Raw genomic sequence first — 17,834 nt, 5'->3', positions numbered from 1 at the left:
GCCTCTGACTTTCTTTTCTAGATCCTTCTCTCACCTGTGTGTGTAGTCACTTCAGTCATGTCTGACTCTGTGTGACCCTAGGACTGCAGCCTGCCAGGCTCCTCTGTCCACGGGATTCTCCTGGTGGGAATATTGGAGTGGGTTCCATGCCCTCCTCCAGGGGATCTGTGTGCCTTTGCTTCCTCTCTTATTGACACATGGACCATTTCCTGTGCTGAAACTCCTTCTACAGCTTTGATCTTCCTGGCAGATGGACTAATTTCATCCCGCGAAGCTTCCTTCCCTCTCTGTTTCAGTACTAAGGAATTCCTCCCCATGCCTCTTCCATGTCTCTACTGGGGGCAGGAGCCACCAAAGTCCATGCTCAGGAATCCTGCTACACACAGAAGGAAATGAGGAAGTTGCTAGTCCATTTCAGATTGTTTGGTTAAAAACATCTCTAGGCACTACAAATCATTTCTGTGGTTTAAACCATTCAGTCTGTGGCACTTTCTTATGGCAGCTTAAGCAAACTAATACATGCAGTTATTCAAGAAAGGAGCAGGCCAGCCATCAGTGTGTGTAATCAAGGATGGGATGGGGAAATTGTACGTCAAGGCAGAAGGACATGAAGACCTGTCAAAGCATCCAGGAAGCAAATGTCAGGTTGCACAACATGGGAAGTCACTGGCCAGGGATCAGCGGTGGTTGTGGGTCCTCCCCTTTGTCTCCATCCCCTTGAGGTTGCAATTCTCCTCTTTCTACTCCCATTCCAATATCCAGTTATCAAGAGGCCATATTCTGCCACAGTTCAGAAACTGGCATTGGATAAGTTGTCGGTTTGTTTTCGTATTTTTTTTTTCCAGCCTAGTCTGTCCTTTGCTAGGGTCATCCTTCATGTGAGTTGATGTTATTGACCTACCATCTGCAGGGCATGTACGTTGAGTTTTATTTACAGTAGTGATGATGAATTAAGCTTGAGTTAGTAAAATTCTCTCACCAGCCTCCCATGGGAAGATGGCTTTGCATTTGTGGAGAAATTACAGAGGTTTCCTGGAAGAGAATGTATTTGCTGGAGGACTGATAAGATTGAGACACAATCTATAATTGGGGGGACTAACTTCTCTTCATGCAAAGCTGCTTCTTTTCTCCTTTTTTAAAAAAATCAGATTTAACCTCAGTCATGCCTCAACAGCACCATTCTATGCTCATTTCGGTTCTAGACAAAACCTTTTACTTCCTGAGTCAATCAGCCATCACTGAGCTGAGCACTACAGGGATTATAAAGATGAGTTAGGCAGGGTTGGCAATCTCAACGTCCCACAGGGGAGACAGACAGGAGTGATTCTAACATGAGAAAGACTCTGAAATGCACTATAACAAAAGTATGAATGGATATTGTTAAGAGGAACAAAGGAGGAAGAGGATGTTTCCAACTTGAAAGGCATCTGGAGGAAGAAGGGATATCGGGCCTTGGAGGAGATGGAGACATGTAACAGGCACAGACTAGGGAGGAGAGAACAGCCTGCGCGCGCGCACGCACGCACACACACACACACACACACACACACACACACACACAGGCTGGAAAGAGCAGGGCCTGCTCCAAAGCAGAGAATAATCCAACAAGACCACGTGTGGGTATGTAGCGGTCAGGTGGGATGGGAGGGGCTGTCTTAAGGGAGATTGGAGCTGGAGGCTGGGCTTGGCTGTGGATGGCTCTGACTGCCAGATCAGAAGGTGGGAAACCAATCAACATCTATGGAAAAAGGAGCTGATACAGTTGTACTGATTTTAGGAAGATAATTTTGAGGATAGAGTGGGTGGTATGAGTGGGAGTTGGGGAGCATGACAGACTGAAGCTGGAGGACCCTGTCTGGGAGCTACTGCAGTCCTTCAGATGAAAACTGCTGAGATCATGACCTAGGAAAGTGATGGTGGGAAGGACAAAGAGGCTGTGGACTCAGGAGTTGTGGGGGCCCAGGGATAAGGCGGTACTAATGACACTCAGGGTTAAATGCAATGAAGAACCTCGAGGAAGGAAGGAAAGGGGACAAGATTTATTTTAATAAGATGATGAAGAATTTGTTTTTGAGTATGTTGAATTTTGTATGTGTACATGTTCAGCAGGAAAACAATGCTTGTTCCTTGAAGACCAGGTTATGTCTCATTCACCTCAGCCTCAGCCAGAGGCCAAGTTTCCATTTATTTGCTCATTCATTCACCCATCCATTCAACCAATACAGAGTAAATGCTCATTCTGTGCTAGGCTCAGAACTTGGCATATAGTAGAAGTCAGCAGTTGTTTTTTTAGCTGAACTAAAATGACTTTTATGGATTCTCATGCAGTTGAGTTGTCATTATATCGAGAACTTCTAATCAGTAGGTTTAGCAAGACTGTTGGTTCCATGGGGAAGGGATGTAGGGGTGGAAACAGACGGGAGGGTGGAGTTCATAGTCTCCATCTGTAAAAGTCACACATGGAGGTGCCACGGGTGTCCACCTGCCCTCTGCTGGGGCTCTCAGCCCAGATGTGGACGGTGAACACGAAGTCTTGGAGATCTTATATACAGACATTTTCCAAAAAAACAGGGGGAGGGATGGAGTCCAAGTTGAGTCAGTCACTTAGGTATTTATGCCTATGTCAGAAACCTGTAATTTTAAAGATTAGCTGTATTTACACCTCTTATGACTGCAAGGAGATCCAATCAATCCATCCTAAAAGAGATCAATCCTGGGTGTTCATTGGAAGGTCTAATGTTGAAGCTGAAACTCCAATACTTTGGGCACCTCATGTGAAGGGTTGACTCATTGGAAAAGACCCTAATGCTGGGTAGGATTGGGGGCGGGAGGAGAAGGGGACGACAGAGGATGAGATGGTTGGATGGCATCACCGACTCGATGAACATGGGTTTGGGTAGACTCCGGGAGTTGGTGACGGACAGAGAGGCCTGGCGTGCTGCAATTCATGGGGTCGCAGAGAGTCGGACACGACTGAGCGACTGAACTGAACTGAACACCTCTTATATTTTCTTTGTACTTGTAAGCTACCTTTTTTCTTAGGTGTCGGCATTTCTCAAATTCCAGTCTATCTTTGTTTGGTGAGAGATGGAAAAGAAGACCCCCTTTAGACTGTTTTCTTTCTTGGGTTGGAAGTTTATATGGAGAGCATCAGACTGCAGGGGCTCAGCGGGGTGGTAGCCGGGATCAGAAAGGAAACAAGCATGGTGGGAAGGCAGAACCTGGCGGAGCAGTCAGTGTCTGTTGCACAGAATCCTTTTCCACCTGGGGTTCCTGTCCCAAAGGCATTGGGGGTTTGTGTAGCGCAGTGGATAAGAATGTGGGTGTGGGAATCAGAGCCTTAGGTTGCAATAATCCCAATACAGATCATGTGTACTTGTGCGGATTATTTACTCTCTTTAGGCTTCTACTTTCTCACTTAAGATAAAGACAGTAATCATATCTTCCTTGTCTTCTAACATGGAATACTTTGCTTAATGTCTGTGTTCATTTCTGTTTCCCCCTTGAACGTGAGCTTCACGGGGACAGAGATTTCTATTTGCATTGTTCTCTGATGTCTCTCACGTACTGAACACATGGTTACTTGGAGAATCTCCAGGTAAAAGAAGCAGGAATGGTGGGCAGGGATGATTAGAAACGTAGAAGGAGAATAAGTTGGGAGATGGTTCTGGAAGCCAGTGTAGGAAGGGGTTCCAGCAGGGGGATGGTGAGCAAGGCTTAATCTGAGGAAAGATAGAAAGAGGTAGGCCCCAAGGAAAAATCACTGGATTTGATAGCTAGAAAGATATTGGTGGCTTAGAGAGTCTGAATGTCATTGGAAAGTGGCAGAAACACCTGATAGTCAGTGGTGAGGAGTTAAAGCGAACTTAGGAGATGGTGGCAATGAATTACACCTCCTGTTTGCAGAAGTTTGGTAAAGAAGAGAGGCGGGATGGGCTTGATCTTGAGGGGAAAAAGTGTTCAAGGGAGAAGTTGTATTTTTAAACCAAGGAAGGAAGATGCCCACGGTGAAGGAGAGACAGAAGATGTGAACAGAGGCAATGACCCATAGAGTAAATCTCAGGAGGGAAGGAGGGGGATAAAACCCTGTGGGGGAGGGGAGATAAATTAGCCTTAGAGGACACTTCTGGTTGAATGAGGATAAAAAAGGAAAACTATGAAAAGGAAGGAAATTTGAGGCTTAAGGGAGGGTAGTTGAAGGAGTTCAAATGGGGATCACCTATCATCTCAGTGACTTAGCAGCAAGCAAAGAAGGCTGATTGCTGAAGAGCTAATGTTTTTGAATTGTGGTGCTGGAGAAGACATTTGAGAGTTCCTTGGACAGCAAAGAGATCAAACCAATCAGTCCTAAAGGAGATCAACACTAAATATTCATTGGTAGGGCTGATGCTGGAGCTGAAGCTCAAATAGTTTGGCCACCTGATGTGAAGGACTGACTCATTGGAAAAGACCCTGATGCTGGGAAAGATTGAGGGCAGGAGGAGAAGAAGGTGACAGAGGATGAGATGATTGGGTGGTCTCATCGACTCAATGGACACGAATTTGAGCAAACTCCAGGAGATAGTGAAGGACAGGGAATCCTGGTTTGCTGTAGTTCATGGAGTTGCAAAGAGCCAGACACGACTTAGTGACTGAACAACGATAACAACAATCTGGCGGTGGATTGGTGGGAGCCTGAGGAAGGCGGGAAAGAGCTGGAAACTCACTAGGGGTCAGTGGAGACTGATCAGATTGCTCAGTGGACTCGGGCAAGGTGGAATTAGAAGGCAGGGATGTGTCTCGATCCGATCTACTCAGTAATGTGACTCCCTCTCCCCAACCCCCAACAATGCCCCAAATGGGGATTAAAAGCCAAATGGTAACTGGAATCATATGAGATGACAAACTGGAAGGAGAATGGGGAGATGGATAAAGGATGAATGACTTCCTGAAAACCAGCATCTTGAAAGTAGGTCTGAAGCAATGGAGCAAGAGTAATAAAGGATTGAGTCACAGTCACACTGGAAAGACGCAGGAATTGAAAACCTTGAAAATAAAGACCAGATTCAGCAGGGGTTAGAGAACATGGAAGAGGTGGAAAGATTGGTGTGCTCATCAGGTCCGGTCTTTCTTCTTATTTCCTCCCCAGAAAAAAAATGTGGAAGTCATGAAGCTGGATGTTTTCACGGATTAACCTAATAAATAACGCCCTTTGTACTTTTTGGTGCACAAGTACACCCGACTGTTTCCTGGTGATAATAACTCACGGTTAGAGTAGAAAGAGCTGAAGATCTATCTGTAACAAGGAGATGGGAGGGGGCATTATACCTCATCTCAATCACGATGTTCTTTGAAGTTAACCTGGGAAATAGAATCTTAGTTTGAATTTTCCCTGAAGTTCTTTTTCATACACATGCTAAGTTATAGCAGGTTCCGCCCCCCAACCCCAACACTTAAGTTTTTATTTCTTCTTTCCTTGGCTATACGGAAATCAAAAGTGGTGTCTTTCAACAGAACACAAGATGCAGTCTTATGAGTTGAGGTGCCCTGAGTTTACGGGCTTTGGGTTGGCTGAGTGGTACCATTGATTCTTAGTAGGTCAGAGTCTAGCTGCCTTTCTATCTGCATTTAAGGAGGTGGTCCAGGTAGTAAGTCACTTTTGACCTTGGCCTAAATAATAAGGTCGCTGTCCATGCTGCTCATATCTAAAACCCATCAAGGAGAAAGTGACACAGAAGCCCACGTTCTCAAGAGAGAGGACACAGGCCCTGTCCAGAAGCCACTAGGTGATGCTGCTGGACCAAGACTGCCCACTCTGTTGGGATGCCGTTATGAGTCCTTTGCTCTTAATGTGGGTACAATATTATATAATAATCTTTTTAAAGGTGAAAGTGGCTGAGGTTTCTCTATTGCCTCTGTGAAACTTATCAGATTCTCTCTCTCTCTCTTTCTCTTTTTCTCTAGAGTGGCCAGTAACTGCTCTGAGAAAGTAGTAGACTAGGAGTGACTACTCAGGCTGAAAAGCACCATTGATATTTGAACAACAGTTTCCATGTTACAAAGAATTTTCACATGTCAGGTAACAACAAATTCCTACTGTAGAGCACTGGGAACTATATTCAATATCCTGTGTGATAAACCATAATGGAAAAGAATATATATATATATATATAAAGAGTGTTTATGTATGTATAACTGAGTCACTTTGCTGTACAGCAGAAATTAACACAGCATTATAGATCAACTATACTTCAAAAAAATCTAGATTAAAAACAGACATACAAACAAGAATAAAAACCAAAGAATTTTCACATATCAGTGAACTCACATAGCAGCGAGTTGTAGTATAAGCCAAGACATCACATTGCTGACAAAATGGTTTTTCCAGTAGTCACGTATGGATGTGAGAATTGGACCATAAAGAAGGCTGAACGCTGAGGAATTGATGCTTTTGAATTGTGGTGCTGGAGAAGATGCTTGAGAGTCCCTTGGACAGCAAGGACATCAAACCAATCAATTGTAAAGGAAATCAACCCTGAATATTCACCGGACAGACTGATGCTGAAGCTAAAGTGCTAATGCTTTGGCCACCTGATGTGAAGAGCCAACTCATTGGAAAAGACCTTGATGCTGGGAAAGATTGAGGGCAGGAGAAGGGGGCAACAGAGGATGAGATGACTGGATGGCATCACCGAGTCAATGGACATGAGTTTGAGCAAACTAGGGGAGCCATTGAAAGACAGGGAAGCCTGGTGCCCTGCAGTCCATGCGGTTGCAAAGAGGTGGACATGACATAGTGGTTTAACAGCAACAATAGTTCCTCTTACAACTCTGCTAAGACAGCGATGATTGTGTCTGATGGGAGCAAGCTGTGGGGATCCCAGAAATGAGCCTCTTAGTGGTGTGGTTTCAGCCTCTTAGTGGTGTGGTTTTAAGGTGGCTCATCCTTCAGGGTGGATCTTTCTTAGAATCTAAAAGGAGAGTAGTTTTAGCAAGACCACAAAGTTAAAAATGGATGCAGGAATCATTGCTGATTAGATAGAACCAGAGGGATATCAGTATGAAAAGAGAGGATGAAGCCTGAGATGGAAGCAAGGAAAAGTAAGGTTATATTACAGAATTCACACTTCGCAGATGTTTACAGAGGATGTGGTTTAACCTGGCTGTTCCTAAGCGTATCATAATGGAAGCTTACTCCATTTATTGGGAAAAAGTTATAAAATGACCAGTTACTTAACATATGTTTTTCTGATGTGTCATAGAATATATGCGTGACATAGGCAGCCGATGTTATAACAAAGATATCAACGTTCTCTTTGATGAGTAACTGAGCAGATCATACATAGCTGACACGCTCCAGTCAGCTTCACTACAACAGAACAAGGTTTGTTTCAGTTGTTTCGTCATTGAAGGTGGCCCATTAGGACTGGCTACTTGGAAGTCAACTTGCAGTGGGAGCATTTTTCATTGTGACAGCCAGTCAACCTCAGAACCGTAAGCTGCCAGTCTCTGATCTTCCACGTAGAAATAGTCGCAGCGTCTCCGAATGAAGATAGAGAGGGAAGCATGTCTCCATGTTTTGTTTCTCGGCATCTAAGATGTAATAGATTAAACCAAAGCAAGAGTCAGTGTTCCTGATTCTGTCTGTGGTTTGCTTTTCTTGTTCAGCACGAGGAAGCTTCACACATGGAAAACCATATGTTCTATCACTTTTCAACTTGTGATGGCTCATCTGGGGGTGGTTTGAACTCCCATCCCTCAACACTTTTTTACGACTCCAAGATTAAAAGACCATACTCCATCTTATTTTATTGTATCTTTTGTGAGAGGCATGGAAATGTAACTCTTAGCAGAGGAGGGAATTGTATGCCATTTGAGCTGGAAACAGATGCTAGTGTTAACCTCTTGGCAAGATCACTGGCAAGAGTATACACAGTATTTTTGTATGTTTCAAAGTGAGGATGCCCCTGACAATAAAAGCAAGTATAGATTGCCTCAATATAACCCCCCCAAATACCATTTTCATGTGTAATATCATAATATTCCTCTTCTTTGACCAAAATCAAACCTTTAGTTGGTCGCTTAATCAAAAAAAAAAGCCAATTAAAGTAGGGGATCATAAGAAAAATAGCTTATACAAATCTTATAGGCATTATTTAAACTCGAAACTCATAATTGTACACTAATTCACCAACCTTGTGAAGTAGGTCATGACCTTGTCCTTGAGTCGGGACCTGCTGATGAATGTTCTTCCTTGGAGCTTGTGGACTAGTGATACCCACACAGCATCATTTACAACTTTCAGCTTCAGTTTCTACTCTTTTTTTTAAATAATTTTTTTTCTCCTTGCAGGCCTACAACACCCTTTCTTTTTTTTCTTATCTGTGTCTATTTCTTTGTTTATTATTTCTATTTCTGGCTGCACTGGGTTTTTGTTGCTGTGCACGGCTTTATCTAATTGCAGTGAGCAGGGCTACTCTCTAGTTGCCGCAAGCGGGGCTTCTCCTTGCAGTGGCTTCTCTTGTTGCAGAGCATGGTCTCCAGAGCACACGGGCTTCGGTATTTGTGGCTCATGGGCTTAGTTGCTCCGAGGCACGTGGGATCTTAGTTCCCAGACCAGGGATTGGAACCATGTCCACTGGATTGGCAGGCAGATTCTTAACTACTGGACCATCAGGGAAGACCCTAGCTTCAGTTTCTTAAGTGAAGGGAGAAATTACAGAAACTCACAAGACAATCTGATGTCAGGATTCTTCATGATTTTTATGATAACTCCCCTCAATCTTTTACAGTTGTCTTGCTCACATTTAATACAAATGCCGTGGTTTTACTGTTTCTTTCCAACACACTTGATGTGATTTTGTTGAACGAGGTATTTTGTTCTTTGTGTTCATATTAATTCCTTTCAAGAATCTTCAGTTAAATCACATAGTTACAGTAACAAGTACAAGTGGCAACCCTGGATTTAGGAACAGCCTCTTGCTAAGCATCCAATGCAGGGGTCCAGACAGCCTTCTATGGGTACACTGATGAGTCCACTAGTTGTGAGAATTTGATATTCCATGGGCACCAAACAGTACATTTTACCAAGGGCAATGAGTGCCTCAGTTAGTCTTTCTTGATGGGATGCAGGCTGGTGAAGAGAGGGTTTTTTAAAATCATTTCCATTAAATATGTGGGCTTCCCTTGTGGCTCAGCTGGTAAAGAATCCACCTGCAATGCGGGACACCTGGGTTCGATCCCTGGGTTGGGAAGATCCCCTGGAGAAGAGAAAGGCTATCCACTTCAGTATTCTGGCCTAGAGAATCTTATGGACTGTGTAGTCCATGGGGTCGCAAAGAGGCAGACACAACTGAGCAACTTTCACTTTCATTAAGTATGTAGGTCCCTGTAGGTCCATGATCAACTCTTTCATATTCTTTTATTTCATCAACATGCAGAATGGCTGCTCTTAGCTCACGCCTCTTACCTTTAAACAATTGTGATATAGCATCCTTTAAAATCTGGTCTTGCCTTCAGGAGTCAGTGTGTCTTTATTCAGGCAATAGAACTGTGTAAATTAATGAAGTCTGTGACACTTCTGAGTTCAGGGTATCTCAAACTCCTTTTAGTTTTTTCCTAAAAGACGTCTGCCTTATAAACAATGGGAAATCTCTATATGCAACCATAAAAGTAAAAAAGAAAGCCAGAGTGTAATTTAATGTTGGAAATCAATACTGTAAGCCTCTGATTGAATTGAGAGGTGGAGATGACATATACGTCCCTGGGTGGACTAGAAAATGTTGGTGCCTGCAAGCCTGCAGTCGGTCACAGAATATCCAGTCACACGTGTTTTCATTGCCTCTAGTATTTCCCAGCTCTAGACTATACCTGTTCTGACTAATGAAAGGGCCACCTTGACTGGGGGCCCTCTGAACCTTCCCACGGGGCCCCTTGCGCTTATTCATCCCTTGACATCAGCCTTCACTGTACATGATACAGAAATCTTAAGGACAGAAAGAGGACTGAAAGGGTGCTCTGTGCTCATCTGGCTAAATTCTTAACGTCTGATGATTATATCTGATTTTTCAGTCATTCTGAACTCTATCTGCAACCCTGCTCCCTTTTATCTTTCCTTGGCATCACAACCTTTCCTACAAAGCTTATTTCAAGGGAAACTCTCTTAGAATTCAAATCACTCCTGCTTCGTGCCAGCCTGTTTGTTTGGGATACCAGCTTACAAGGTGTCCTTTGAATGATTGCTTTTAGTGAAATCAAAGTGACTCAAGGAGTAAGACTTTGATAACAGAATATGTTTTTCACTGCTTCATGGCTTCCTTTTGCAACTTGATGGAGTTGCAAATGTGAAAACTGAAATGAATCATTGCGGGTAAGAGGACTGAGGCTTGTGACCGACAGTGTGAACAGATTTCTAAAGGAGCACCAGCAAGGCCAGAGGAAGTGGCCATTTTGTGAGACTTCAGAAGCAAACTGGAGTCAGATTGGTGATTCTAGAATGTTCTCAAATTGGGGTGATGGGTGTTCTTTGTTGTCAGATGCCCTGGGCTGCAGCAGTAAGAGTGCTTCTTGTTCTTAGAGGGCTTTTCCTTGCGGTTGGAGGGATTCTTTAAGTGGTGGTGACTTTGGGGAGTTAACTAGGGATTAAGTGGGACGAATAGAAGACTGTTCCCCTCCATGCCGGGTTGGCATCACAGATGCAGGACCCATTACCTTCATCTGCAAGCCCTCTGGAGCTGGTACCACTGTGATGGATGCACTTCCTCTTGATTAGAAAAGGCATCTTCAGCTCAAAAACTATATAATGAAGTAGCCTTACCATTCTTTCCATCAGAGTGAACACATTGTCTTACTGTGACTTAAAAGTAGGAAAAGTCACTAGATGTCCATTTATCACCTCTAATAAAACATATTGAGGACTTGTTATGGCCGAAACAAGGCACATGTACATTTCCATGAACCTTTCATGTATCTTTAGTGATTTGATCATCTCCTTTCTACAAAAGAGGAAGATGAGGTTTAGAAAGATAATGATCACACAGCTGGTAAATGGTGAAGCTGGGACTTTCAGTTCTATCTAGTTTTAAAAATAGTGATCTTAACTAGGAGGCGTTCTGGGGCTTTCCCGAGTATCATAAGATTTACTCAGTATTATTCAAGTTAAACAAATGAAAGCACATAATGTTCCATCTAACTTCTTCAGTTCTTGGGAAGGAGAGCAAAATGAAAAGGCGGATACTTTTCCTGATCATATATGAAGATCGTCTTGCATGCTGCCAAACAAATGACATATCATCACCATGTATTTATTTAGCATAAGGACAAGGAAGATAAATTAGTAGCTATTGTCTCACAGATAGGAGAGGGAATGGATAATGGAGAACATTCTAGAATAATATGAAGTGTAAACTCAACTGAAAGAAGACTGTTCTTGCTTACACAATAACTGGCACCCACCCTGGTCATAGCAAATGTCTGTTGCTGGGTGCTAATGGTGAACCGTGCTTGGCCAGACCCCCATGCCCAGTGAGCTTTCCTTTGGTCCCCTTATAAATAGGCTCCATGTTTGGCAGAGGCTGGCACAGCTTCTCTGGTCCAGTTTCTCCATGGACTTGCTTTCTGAAGCTCTCTCACAGCCCACATTTGGACAGGCTGGCCATCCCAAGAAATGAGAGCAATTTCCTTTGCACATATTTGCTGGGGTGTGGCTTAACACAAAGAATGATTTTGTAAATAATTGGACAACATTGTGATGAATGTTTTTAAACAAAACAAAACAAAAAAATCCCTGGAAGACAGAATTGCCAAGCTCAAAAGCAGTCCAGATGGATTTTCTGACCTCTTTCTGCACCAACATTTCCTTTATGTTCTTGGAAATAGCTGGAGAGAGTTTTATATCTGTTCACATTTCAGTCCTGGGACTTGGAAAGTTTCTCTCTTGTGCCTCAAAGAGCAGTGCATGTCGCTATTAAACCTGAACTATCTGGACAGCTGTGAAGATGGAAAAGAAATACCATGCCTGGAACATTTTCATTTTGTGGTGTGTATTGCTTATTGTGCAGCTGGTCTGAATTCTCTCTGAAAAGATGTTGTGCAGCTGTTTCTCTGAGGCACAACCTGAGGGCAAGTATCAACTCATCACCTCACACGTTTCTGATCTCAGCAAGCCATTTTGGCCTTAACTCTGCTGTGTATAATCACAAAAGATCACTATTTATTGGAATCTTCTTTAGGATGCAATATATGAACTCACTCTCAGAAGTTGCTGGAACACAGCATTCCATTCTAAGAAATTTTCTACGTCCCCTCTCCCCCCCCATGCCTTTTTCACAGTTGCCATGGTGACACTTTTGCTCTGATGACACCTCCAGGATTATTGCACCATCACAGTTATTTCTTCTGATAACTATTGTTGCTTCTTGCCATCAACATCATTTTGTCTGTCAGTTCATCACACTTTGATCCTTAACACCTGGCCTCTGGGGAGCATCTTCCCAAAACAGTCAAAAAGTGAAAAAAATTCAGAATATAAGTTCCAAGAGATTACCAGAAGAGCAATTACCCTACATCAGGTTTATTTATTTTTTTCTTTCCTTTTAAAGTTTCCCACCATCTCAATCTAGTCCTTCCAGAATATATGTGTATCAAGTTTGTCATAATACCAATATATATGTGGTTTGTTGCCAGCACTTCTTGCTTTTAGAGAAGGAATGTATATGCATGCATTCCTGCATGTGTGCATGGGGGTTGTTGTACATCTAAAGCTTTCTAATATTACTAAAGGAAATTTTCATTAGACACTGGAAACGAGTTATTTAGGGAACAAGTTTTAACAGACAATTATCTACCGATAATTATCTGCCTCCAACACTGTGACTCTCCTCGAGGCTTTCTTAGGGTGACATGTCAGTGAGACCCCAGTTCTGCTGGGAAACCCTGTACCTTTGAGATCTTTCTAAAGTTGGATTGAAACCCTACCCCTTTAGGTCTTGAGAGTCTAGAACCCTCATTTTAAGTCCCCACAAGTCCCACAGCTGTCTTTTTTGTGCTTTCCACCTCTGGGCCCCCGTGTTGATACCAGCTGCTCCTGCTGGATCTAGGAAAACCCTGGAGGCAGATTCAGTGTCTTCATCAATTTCTAGAGGAAACTCCCATGGAGCAAGCTTGTCCTCTTGCCCTCCCTCTCTCCTTCCACCCCTCCCTCTCTCCTTTCTCCTTTACTCTTTCTTCTTTCTGGCTTTCCCCCTCCTTCATTCCCCCTTTCCTGTCTCTTTTGATAGGGGGAGGCAAGGCTTTGAGGATTTGGGGAGGCTCTAGGAGGGGTCACTTCCTAGGGGAGCAGGCTTCCACCATCTGATTCTCAGCTCCACGATCTCACCTCCTTTCCTCCTCTCTTCTTGTTAGCTTGCCTCTAGGCACACTTAAGAATTTCTTCCCCTTGTCTCTTATAAGGTAGCAATCCCTAAAAGAAATTCAGTTTTTTCCACTTGGTTTCATTTTGCCCGTAGATACATTTGTAGCAGGCTTCCCAGGTGGTGTAGTGGTAAAGAATCTGCCTGCCAATGCAGGAGATGTGGGTTCAATCCCTGGCTGTAAAGTTCATCACAAAATGTCCATTCTTATTACAAACTACAGCTTTTCCACCCCTGGGTCCCAGGCAGGTCTTTGTCATTTCTAATTCTTGCCCTTTGCATGCTGCAAGGATGGGGAGGGGACAGGGTCTTGGTGTGCCTGGTCCCAAATGTGAGGCGCACATTGGTGGGTATGTCCTCTCAGCTTTGATCAGAGTCTGGAGTTTGGACCATGAGCCTTCTGACCAGAGCAGGACTGGGATCTCCCCTGGCTGGGACAAGGAAGCTCATTGTCAATGTGCCTAGCGCTGTCAAATCTTCTCTCTCTGGCCCACGTGAAGACAGTGAATCTCCTGGATAAAACAGTTTATCAATGTAAATACATTTTTATTCATCAATTCCCCAAAATTTATTGAAGACTTAACTATCTCCTGGGCATCAGGGAGACACACATCTGTCACTAAAGCACTGTTAGCATCCTCAAATAATCCTCAAGGTGTGGTGGTGGTGGTTTAGTTGTAAAGTCGTGTCCGACTCTTGCGACCCCATGGACTGTAACCCACCAGCTTCCTCTGTCATGGGATTTCCCAGTCAAGAATACTGGAGTGGGTAGCCATTTTCTTCTCCAGCGGATCTTCCTGACCCAGGGATCGAATCCAGGTCTCTTGCATTGGCAGGCGGGTTCTATACTGACTGAGCCACCAGAGAAACTCAAGGTATCATGGGGAAAAATGTGAAACCCAGAAACTTTGTGCAGCCTGATGAGGGCGCAGCATGGATAGCACAGAGAAGAGGGCTTCAGAGCAGAAGATCAAAGAATCTGCTGGGCTAAAGGATGGGAGTGGGCAGTCCAGATAGAGAACATCGACTCTGCAGTTGGGCGTGGAGGTGGGAAGAGCATGCGTGTTCAGGAAACGAGGCTCATGATTAGGGAAGAGGTGGCAGTGTCAGTGGAAACTCCAGAGCCCTGGTTCTCATGCGAGAACTCATGGAGGAAAGCTACCTGGACGAGCTGATTCAAATGGACTTATCCTATGGACAAACTTTCCTTGGATGTAGATTCATAGTGGGGAATGCTGGCTGCAAGTGTGTTTACTGCTAAATATATATTTGTCCTATGTTTTTATTTTAGTGGCGGGGCTTTGCTGGTGGCTCAGATGGTAAAGAATCTGCCTGCAATGCAAGAAACCCAGGTTTGATCCTTGGGTTGGGAAGATCCTCTGGAGAAGGAAATGGCTACCCACTCCAGTATTCTTGCCTGGAGAATCCCATGGACAGAGGAGCCTAATGGACTCAGTCCATGGGGTCACAAAAAGTTGGACACAACTGAGTGACAAACCCTTCACTTTATTTTAGTGCTGAGGCTTATAGTTGATTTTGTGAAAATTAAAGGGAAGAATGATGCAGCTCTAATGGAAAGATATTTTTCAAATACCTGCAGAACACCAACAGTTTGTACTTTCGGTGTTCCCTAAGATCTCAGTTTTGGGCTGACTACTATTTTAGTTCTCAAAGAATGCCTAAGAAATACACCTTCAGAGTTGAAGGCCTTGTAATGTGGGGCTAATAGTGTGAACTCAGGTGTAACAAACACTAGATATGAATTCAGTTTCTCTCTCTCTTAATAGTTCTTAATGTTGGGCAAGTTAAGTCTCACTCTTTCTTTCTCTTGATCTCTCTGGATTTTCTCATGTTTCCTCATGCCGCAGAGCCCTTTCTCCTCCTCTTTCACCCAATTAATTCCAACATAACCTTCCGATCTCATTTCAAATGCCACTTGCACCGGGGAGCCTTCCTAGATTAGGTCAAATCTCCTTGTAAATGATGTCACAATATGCTGTATCCGTTCTTTACTGAATTTCTGTTTGTAGTTACATGTTTATTTCTGATTATTTAATTCACGTAAACCTCCAGTTTTATACTATTTTGCTCACCGTGGTGGCCCACTGTTTATCATAGTGTCTGTCACATAAGAGATATACGATCAACATTTTTGAGCAAATAGGTAAATAAATACCTCTGTAAGATCAACGACTACATTTTATAATGCATCTAAGCAATTTGGCACAGTACCTTGTATATCCCTGCTGGCTCAGTGGTAAAGAATCCGCCTGCTGATGCATGTCTGACTCTTTTGTGTGACTCCATGGAGTGTAACCCACCAGGCTCCTCTGTCCATGGGGTTTTCCAGGCAAGAATACTGGAGTGGCCTGCCATTTCCTTCTCCAGGGCATCTTCCCAACCCAGGGATCGTACCTGCGTCTCCTGCGTTGGCAGGGGATTCTTTACCACTGAGCCACCAAGGAAGCCCAAGAGCACTTGTTAGTTAATAATAAAATAAACCCTTCAGTGAAAAAAAGCATAAGTATGGGTTATCAGAATTATTCTTATTCCTGTAGTTTTCCAATTCTTTACTCCTAGAGTAAACTGCGTAATGAATAATTTGCATGTCTTCAGCTAAGTTGGGTCTTCCCTGGTGGCTCAGTGATGAAGAATTCACTTGTAATGCAGGAGATATGGGTTTGATCCCGGGGTTGGGAAGATCCCCTGGAGAAGGAACTGGCCACGCACTCCAGTATTCTTGACTGGAGAATGTCATGGACAGAGGAGCGTGGCAGGCTATAGCCCATGGGGTTGCAACGAGCTGGACACAACTGAGCGGCTGAGCATGAGCAGCTAAGTTCCAGAAGTTCTGTGTGCAACATTTTGGTAGTACAAATACTTTCTTTAAGTTCAGTATTACGCCCCAGGCTTTGATTGAGTGTTGGTTTAAGAAATGGAGACTTTTGAGGTCATTTGTGAAACCACAGACAAAGATTTTCTGCAGTGTGGCCATCAGGAGCAGGAGTTTTGGGGGTCTGGATTGTGGTCTTTTCTTTCTAGCTGTAACCATGGGCAGCTTATCTCTCTGTGCCTTTATTTTCCAACCTGAAAAGCAAGGATGGTTGTCTATCTCGCAGTGCCATTATGACAATTAAATTATTGATACATAAAAAGTTTAGGAGAATGCCTGGCACATAAAAGACATTCAATACATGTTAGCTATTATTTTATAAGGACTCATAGGATAAATTATTCCTGGAATTTAGTACAAAACTAAAAACTAAAGTAGTAACCCCTAAAGAGTTAGTATTTTTCCTTTTACAACATGGCAGGTTTAATACAGTCCATAGCATTTCCTCTTTTGACTTGATATCAGAAATTTTAGAGCTATTAATAAATTTAGTGCTTACGTGTAGCAAATATCTCATCTCTAAATTGATATACTAAGTACCATTATGTCTATGGTTTCCCTGGTGATTCAGTGGGTAAAAAATCTGATTGCAATGCAGGAGACATGGGTTTGATCCCTGGGCTAGGAAGATCCCCTGGAGAAGGGCATGGCAACCCACTTGCCTTGAAAAATCCCATGGGCAAAGGAGCCTGGCAGGCTATAGTCCATGGGGTGATAAAGAGTTGGACATGACTGAGTCTATATATGAGTGTATATATTAATACATGACTGTCTTACTTATCTATCCTGTGTCCCTGGATATCTTTTTTAAAAGTTAAAATCCACCTCAAATTCTTTGCAGGGATTACAAATGATAAATTCTTGAGTTTTATAATAAGAGGTTAGAAAGAAAACATGTTAGATGATATTTATGTCAGATACATTTTGTGTGATCCAAAATTTCTCAATAACCCTGCATAAACTTCTCCACTCCTCTGTGAATAACTAACAGCAAATTAAGTATTATTGTGGGGATGATTCAGTACATAAATTCTAATTTAATATGTTGTGAATGCTTATGACCAGAAATTGCAAAGTGATTACTGGCAGTATTTGAAAAGTCCAAATTATTTTCCACTGTTTGAATCATAAAACTTTAGAACAGGATATTATTTACTTTTCATATTTTGCTTGACCAAACTGGCCAACTTAATTTTCTGTTAATCTAGTTTCAATTTCTTCTTAGAAGTAAGACAAAGCTACTGTCTTTTCATAGAATTATGGTGCTGAAAGGTCTCTCCGGTTGGGTATTTCATTTGACTCCCAAGGTCAACCTCCCAACCACTTGAAGTAGAAGGATAGCAACTCCATGTTAAAATCTTTTGAAAAAGAAATTTATTTTAAAGATCTTCACCGATAACATCTGTCAGGACTTAGCATTTCTGTTCTTTCTGCAAATTGAAGCTAAAAGTCATACCTCTACTGGGTAGAGAGCAGAGAAAGAATTGGTGACCATCTGTTGTATAACAGCTCATTGCAGAAAGCCAGTAATGGCCAATTTATTCATTCAGTCA

General features: G+C 42.9%; 1 protein-coding gene across 4 annotated transcripts in view; it reads left to right on the top strand.

Moving 5' to 3' along the window:
* The window catches only part of LOC145534859 (uncharacterized), a 305,098-nt gene that overhangs the window by 83,589 nt on the left and 203,675 nt on the right, over positions 1–17,834 (top strand). The window contains exon 5 of one of the 4 annotated variants that reach the window (XM_081563163.1): positions 5,944–6,058. The exons of the other annotated variants lie outside the window; for them this stretch is intronic. The gene's annotated coding sequence lies outside the window, so the exon portion shown is untranslated. The remainder of the gene's footprint in view (positions 1–5,943; positions 6,059–17,834) is intronic. 4 annotated transcript variants of the gene reach the window in all.

The sequence above is a fragment of the Giraffa tippelskirchi genome, chromosome 14 (genome assembly GCF_054371585.1).
Source record: "Giraffa tippelskirchi isolate mGirTip1 chromosome 14, T2T-mGirTip1v1.2.pri, whole genome shotgun sequence".
NCBI lineage: Eukaryota > Metazoa > Chordata > Mammalia > Artiodactyla > Giraffidae > Giraffa > Giraffa tippelskirchi.
This window is presented reverse-complemented; position numbering and strand designations above follow the sequence as displayed.